Consider the following 8,118-nt stretch of genomic DNA (forward strand, 5'->3'; position numbering starts at 1 on the left):
TCAGTAATGCGGATTATAACAGGTCCTGTAAGTTATATACCCAAAATCTCTACTCTTAGGATTGTAAAACAGAATAAATATTTGTGATTTAATTGTTACACAACCTCGATTTGAAGGCTGTTTGTGATATACTTTCGGGACTTCTCAAATATCTGGCTGTTGTAAAAAAAAAAAATCCAAATACGTCTTCTTTGTAAAAAGACCTTTCTTTGAATACCAACTTATTGGACATTTGACGTTGGAATTTGACCTACTTTTAAAAAGAATCACTGACTTTTAATCTAAGTCATAACATTTGAATGGTTAGAACTACGACTATGGAAGCCTTTGTTATATGCAATGTAAAGATTTTGCTTACAAACAGATTAACAGAGAGACCAAAGCTATATGACCCCGAATCTTCTATTATCCAAGCTTTTGATTGGCTCACACATCATCACATGTTCAAGTAAATGATTTTGAAAGTTTGGAAAGTTTGTGTTTATTTTTAATTTTTTGCTTGTTTCGGTAAAATAAACAATTTATTGCATGAATGTTCGGGAAACCTGAAGATTTATTCATCCATGAAATATCACATTCCCAGAGGGCTTCTTTGTTCTTTGTTGAGTTTTCTTGGCTGAATAAATCTTCATATTTCCATCACGATTATGCAATAAATGTATAATATTACAAATGTATCCCTTTCATTCGGTCAATCCATAGATTTATCGACTTTACAGAAATTCATATCGACCTTAGCTTGCACTTTCTGCTCGATCGATATGCTTTTCTGAAAGGGATATGTGTGTATAATATTATTTTTATACATTGTTATGAGTTTGGTTTGTATAGTAATATATAAATAAAGGTTTATTTCAAATATTATTTATTCACATGATATGCTAGCCGATATAAACATGGAATATACTGTATATCACTTCATATTTTATGATTCATATTTTAAATTATCCCACCAAAACACAGTCAGTAAATGCGTGTAAAAGTATTGAAAAATTCCGTAAATACGTGTATTTCCTAACTGAAAACAGAAAATACATGTATGCATAAATAGGAATTTCATATTTCCTAAAATTCAATCAATACATTAAATTCCTGATTACACGTAGTTACTGTAACATTTATGAAATATACAACATTCAACACCTAGATAATATTTTTTATTAACAACTTAACTTTACTAACAGCACTGAAGAAAAATAGGAACATCTGATTTCGAATGCCTCAGATTATAAGTATTTGTAAACTTCATGTTTTATCTTGGTAATATTTGCAAAATACTTTTAAAAAACAGGATATTCAACACATTAATGATTTGTTGAGGCATTCAAAATAGAAAGCCTAAAAGTGTTGGCATCATACCATTACCGTTTTATCATAAACAAAAATTTAAAATTAAGAAAAAAATCCGTCTTCTCCTCGTAAGATATACAAAATAAATACACAAAAAATTCACCTTAGGAATAAAAATACATGTAACAGAAACTTAACGATAGATCTTCTCAGATATAATTGCAGTGAGCATGTATTTTGAATGGCACAGTACATGTCCATCAATTTCAGTACAAAAACAAATTTAAGAAAATATGTTCATGGATAAAAAATATTTGTTATAGATGTATATGCAGATCGCTCAATGTACGTATTACTATGCATGTTCCATAGTTATTTACGCATTGATAGGTTTTAGCAAACTAGATAACTTAACCATTATCAAATCATTATTTTTACGTTCTGTAGACCACCTTAAATACTCAATACACTACCATACATGTATAATTTTTTATATCGTTTGGGAGCCTCTCTAATGGTATATTGTCTTTGATTATGACAACAATGGAACTCTGACGCTGGTTGTGGAAGGCGTGAGTAATTGCCATCTGGACGGCGTATGAGGCCCAACCACTCTCCAAAAAACATTTTGTGATCACGAACAGCACTTTTCTACTTTCATTTATACATTTAACTTTCTCTTTTGCTTCCCAGTCTCCTGGAGTTGAATCTTTATCTTTAAGCTACACTTTCATGTTCAAACTTTCTAGTTTTGGATACAAAGTATGAAAAATCCACAGTGAGTCTTGTTGAACATAAGACACAAACACATCATAAGTATTGTTATTTTCTTTGTGTTTTTTTTAATGTACACCCTTCCATCTGATTTAAGTCTCAGTTTGACATATTCTACGTGTACATGGTATTTTCGTAAAGCAGCCATAATTAGAATTAGAGACAAAGTAAACAAAATTAACACCACATAGAAAATAAGCCATTACTTTGTTTGGCTTTCTTCATTAAATTTTTTCTAGATCTTCTCGTCATTAAATAAGTGGTTGATAGGCGTTCGATTCTTTGCACATAACGTTTTATTGAGATCAGAAAACAGATGGTTGTGACTTCTCATCCACTGCAAAGACTGAATATGTGAACAGGTACAGGAAATCGGATTTCCTTCTAAATAAATTGATATATTACTTAGAGTTTTAATCTTTCTTTGGTCATTTATGGAGAACGCATATATCGAATTGTATCGAAAATAAAGATTTATCGAATTCTGCATATAATTGAAGGCACCAGGAATGTTAGAAAAATTATTATTGTCAAGGTTTATTTCCATCAAAGATTGCTGTTGGTCTATGAAAAGTGACGAAGGTAAATCATTCAATCTGTTTCTTGAAAAATCGATTGTGGAAAGATTTTTGAGATTTTTAAATACTAGTATATCTTTAGTATTTGATATTTCTATGAAATCTAGGCTCATGCCAATCGCATATATGACCTGAATACCTCGAGAATGCTGAAGTAAATCAGGGTGTATTTTTTCAAATATATTACCAGACACGTCAAGCGTTGTTAAAAACGGAAAATCCAATTGATCGACGTAAGCCAGTGAAAAATTTGTTTTTTGGATGTACAATTCTTGCAATCTTTCCCCAATAATTTTTAACGAGGTTTCCATCTTTTCACAGTATGAAGATGGTTTTCAGAAATATCGACTACCTCCAGATTTTCAGATAGAGTGATATTAACATATGTGAAGACGTTTTATATTGATAGACATTCAATTGTTCCTCTTTATATTGTGGATTATTGCAGCAAAAATTCATTTTTTTTCAAATTGTTCAATGATAACAAAGTCATAATTACAGATACGTCTACGACATGGAAATCATTTCCACTCATATCACTCATAAATATTGCAAACAATTCTATAATGTTGTATTGTCGATATTTATTTGTACAGAAACAATACCATTCTTTCACAAAGACAAGGCACGAGCACATATATTTACAAGATATTCCGACACCCATTCGTCAAAAAACATAACTCCTGTTTCAGGATCTTTTTTGTTTTCACAAATGAAAATCTCTTCAATATTGCGATGTTGTAGACATTTTAGAGAGCGGAATGCAGGAGTCATATCACATTTCCCACCAAAGTTATTAATTACCTCTGGTGAAAGATATGGAAAGGAACAAAACAGATCTTCAGTGACGTCACAAAACACGCGATGTTTAAAATTCATATTAAGGTGATGAATTTTGGAGCGCCGAAGTCCTAAAAAGGAAGTATTTGTTAAACTTAAATCATTTACAATATGAAACTTTAATTCAGAAAAATTTATTCAGTTTTCAAATGGTGCTGTAAATGAAAATCCGCTGAAAATGTCGATATGAAGGCTCGACAATGACTAGCAGAAAGTGCTATGTCCGGATAGCCTTCTAACTGGAAATTATCTTGATCAATTTGAAGGTACTTTAAGTTGTGTACATAGGAGAAATTTTCACTTCTGTTTTGTTTTTATCAAGCTCACAACTTGAAAAATCTAGACTGCATATTCCAGAAAGTCTATGGAAGGCCTTATTTTCTATTCTTGTAATTTTATTATGATTCAGGATTCTGGATGACACCCCTGATAAAGCAGCAAGATTTTTAAAAGTCTTTTCTGTTAAAATAGAAAATCTATTAAATGATAAATCTAAAGTCACATTGCAGTTTCGTAACTTTTGTGATATTTTTTCAAGTAGTCTGTTTGTATTGAGGCCACTACAGTTCCATAGAATTCCAAGATTTCCACATTCGTCTGTGTAAGGCGCTGTTGGACAGGGGTATGAAATAAAAGCCAGACTACAAACTGCAAAAAAGAATTGTTCAAAATACAAATGTATCATAAAGCATTCTTTTTTTACTCTTAAGTAGATAGTGAAAATTTGCAATGAAAATAAAAAATACAAACGAATTCTTCATTTCTTTTTAATCTCTGTATTTTTATTAACAAAGCAAGAAGAACACAACATACATGTAGTGTTCATAGTCTGTGTTCTAAAATTCCGCATACTCGAATACTTGATTACACGCAACAGCGAATATGAAGTGAAGAACGTTTTTATTTGAGAAATAAATAATAAGTTTAAAATATTCTGGGAACTGGACTTCGTTGGTCACAAGATCAAATCCTGTGAAACCAGAAGGGCTTATTAGTAGATTTACGCAATTGATTATATGGATTTATCGCAAAATCGTTGTCATTATTTCGCATATATTTATTTATTTATTTTATTTATTTATTTATTTATTTATTTATTTATTTATTTATTTATCTATTTATTTATTTATTTATTTATTTATTTATTTATTTTATTTATTATTTATTTATTTAATAGTATTTATTTGGTGTACAGTCAGACAGGATAAAACGAGTGAAAATTTACCACCATTGAACTGGGGTTTATTGTAATTTTTATCAAGAATGCCCCCAAACGATCAGCTTTTGGATTAATCACTTTTACCTCTTATAAACTAGCGAATCCAAAAATGATTATAAAAGATTCAGAAAAAATAGAATTAATAAACAAGAAATGTTCTTCATTCCAAACTAAAATGATTCCATTCAAACACACTAAGATTAAATATTACGATATATATTGAGTTTTAATATGATGTAAGTTTGAGAAAATGCGAATTGTCTAGCAAATGAAGAGTATTATAACTAGATATTTTAAAACAGCACGGAAATTTACGCAGTGTACGTACAATAAAAACAAAATTAAAACTCAATAAAGATATGCAGTGTATTTTTACCAATATGGTTAATATCAAGTTACAAGTAATATTTCAGTTTTTACAACGTTGAACAACCGTTGCAAGAGCAATTCAGCAGAAGTTTTTTTACCCTCAAAAGAGGTGTTTTCTGCCATCTACCTGCAGTTTGTGCCAACTTAACCTCCAGAATAGTATACCTTTTTTATCAACAGCTGATACAAACTACAAGTAGGTGGCAGTAAATGTCTGTTTTGATGGTAATAACCTTCGGTTGAATTACTTTTGCGGCAGTCCAAAGTAGGTAGGGTATTAGCATGTTTTATATTGGAATTTTCGCCAATACAAACTACAGGTAAGTGGCAAAAATATTTGGTATAAGGGTTATTTCCTTCCATTGAAATACTCTTGTGACCGTCTAAAGTTTTGCATGTTTTATGCTGGAATTTCAGTTTGTACAAACTACAGGTAGGTCGGATAAAAAAATCTGAGATCAGGGTAATAAATCTGATGTTGTTCAAAGTTTGTTGATAAATAACTTCCATAAATCAATATATTTCTCGACACCGATTTTCGCGGGATAGTTATTTGGTATTTATCAGCGAGACAAAATTTTCTCGAGCTGTAGCTATTGTGATTTATAATCCTTTACATTAAAACTATCCGCGAGAATAAAATCTTAGCAAGCAGACAAAATGCATACAGACGTTATTCCACAAAAATAAAATTCTCGCAAATAAAAAGTGATTTACAGTAAAAAACTTGGATTTTAGTTGGATCAAACTTTAGATAGGTCGGATAAACATCTGAATTCAGGATAAAATTTTCATGTTAAATAAATCTGGTTTGTTGATGAATAATTTCTACTTTGCCGGAAGTTAAGCTAGTACAAAATACAAATAGATGGCAGAAAAGTTGGTATCAGGGTCATATCCCTCTGTTGAATTACTCTTGCGACTGTCTAAAGTAAGTAAGGTATTGGCATATTTTATCCTGGAATTATAGCTGGAACAAACTACAGGTAGGTGGGATAAAACATCTGTTTGTTTGTATGTTGTTTAAAGTCCCTCTCGAGAAGTTTTCACTCATATGGACACGCCACCACTTGCCGGTGGAGAACTGCCAATTTTATCCTATACTCGGCACTTACGGCCATTGAGCACTGAGGGATCTTTATCGTGCCAGCACCTACTGCGACACGGGACCTCGGTTTATATGGTCTCATCCGAAGGACCGGTCTCCACGTCCCACAGTGGGATTCGAACCCTCGACGTAAGGATCAACTCCTTTCACCGCGACTCTAGAGCAGACGCTCTAACCACTGCCCCACGCGGGCGACGATAAAATATATGAGGTTGGAGTAATATTTTCATGTAAAATAAAATCTGGTTACTGTGCGAAGTGTGTTGACAATTACTGGGCTGGAAGATAACCTGGTACAAGACAAGGGTAGGCGGGAAAACAATATCAGCTATCCTTATGTTAAATTATCTTATGTTAAATTATCTTTTGACTCAGCAGAGTAGAAAGAGTTTTACAATATTTTTGCATGAGTATTAGCTAGTAGGTAGGAAAGAAAAGGCACTTGGGATCAAAGAAGTATTCCCATATAATTAAATTAATCTTGTTTCCATCCAAAGTACCTAAGAAAATGGTGAAAAATGCACAGTATTCTAAGCTGGTACAACCTACAGGTAGGTGGAAGAAATAATTTAGCATCAGAGTTTTATTTTCATGCAAATTAATCTGGTAACTGTCCAAAGTTTGTAGATGAATAGCATATGTTATGATGCAGTTAAGCTAGTACAAACTTCAGGTAAGTGGGGAAAATATATTGAAAAAACGTAAATATCTTCAAGTTAAGGTCAGACGACACGTTCCTCAAATATATGGTTTTCTCTTGGTATTATATCAAAAACTATTTATAAATTTTCATGTTCTTTTGATTTTTAAATTGTTTTCAATTTTATTTCTTAATAACTACACCCAAAATTGTGACATTGGACAATTCAAAAGATTACCCATAAGGATTTTGAAAGTAATAGCATCCTCTTGTATCTTGCACAAATGCCTGGTAAGGTACCTCGATATTTTGTGAGGAAACTTGTTTAAGTAGCAATAATTCAGTGATGAATTCTTGGGGGAAATTATATATTTTTGAGGAACGTGTCATCTGACCTTAAATTAAATGTGATTGTCAAAAGTCAGTAAGAGTATTTACTTTTTTGTGCAGGATTGATTGATTGATTGTATATTGTTTTACGTCCCATTCGAGAATCTTTCACTCATATAGAGACGTCACCATATACCGGTGAAGGGCTTCAAATTTTGACCTTTACTCGGCACTCAGGGCCATTGAGCAGTGAGAGATCTTTATCGTGCCAACGCCTGCCGTGACACGGGGCCTCGGTTTTTAAGGTCTCATCCGAAGGACCCGCAACTTTCACTTCAAAGTGCCGAGCGCATGGCGAAGGAACAGTTGCTACCTATTTTTTATCGACTTAGGTCTGTCGCGGCCGAGATTCGAACTCACGACCTCCCGATCACGGAGCGAGCGCTCTACCGACTGAGCTACCGTGAACGGTTTTTTGTGCAGGAACACAAGCTGTTAGAAGCTAAGGTAGATGGGGAAATCATCTGTAACCTAGGTTATATTTCCATATCTAATTAATCTGAAACCGTCAAAAGTGCATAGGAGTACAGATAGGTGGAAAAATTGTCCGATGTATGTTGAGCATTAGCTTGTTTTATGAAGCAGTCTTAAATGATACATACTGTACTTCAGGTAGGTTGGGAGAATCACATCTATAGGATCAATTTTTTTAATGTGAAATTATCAGCCATGTGGAGCAGTGGTAAGAGTTTTTGCTACAAAGTTACGGAGTAAGGAGTTGATCCATTCCTCACAGGTTCGAAACCCACTGTGAGACGAAAATATAGGTCCTTCATATGAGACCGCATAAACCGAGGTCCCATATAGCAGTATGGGTCATTTTTCAAGTGGTATGTCTGTAATCTTGCAATGGCTTTTGTGATTAACTATTGAAACGTTTAAAAAGAAAAGCTGTAACACAGGTATCAGT

The 8,118-nt window shown here is 32.8% G+C and overlaps 1 pseudogene; it reads right to left on the minus strand.

Moving 5' to 3' along the window:
- Nucleotides 1-1,666: 1,666 nt before the first annotated feature.
- LOC133201618 (toll-like receptor 4) lies at nt 1,667-5,193 on the minus strand (annotated as a pseudogene).
- Nucleotides 5,194-8,118: the final 2,925 nt, after the last annotated feature.

This window comes from Saccostrea echinata, unplaced genomic scaffold, assembly GCF_033153115.1.
Source record: "Saccostrea echinata isolate AGI-Se365-2 ecotype Australia unplaced genomic scaffold, CSIRO_AGI_Sech_v1 ptg000045l, whole genome shotgun sequence".
NCBI classification, from domain to species: domain Eukaryota; kingdom Metazoa; phylum Mollusca; class Bivalvia; order Ostreida; family Ostreidae; genus Saccostrea; species Saccostrea echinata.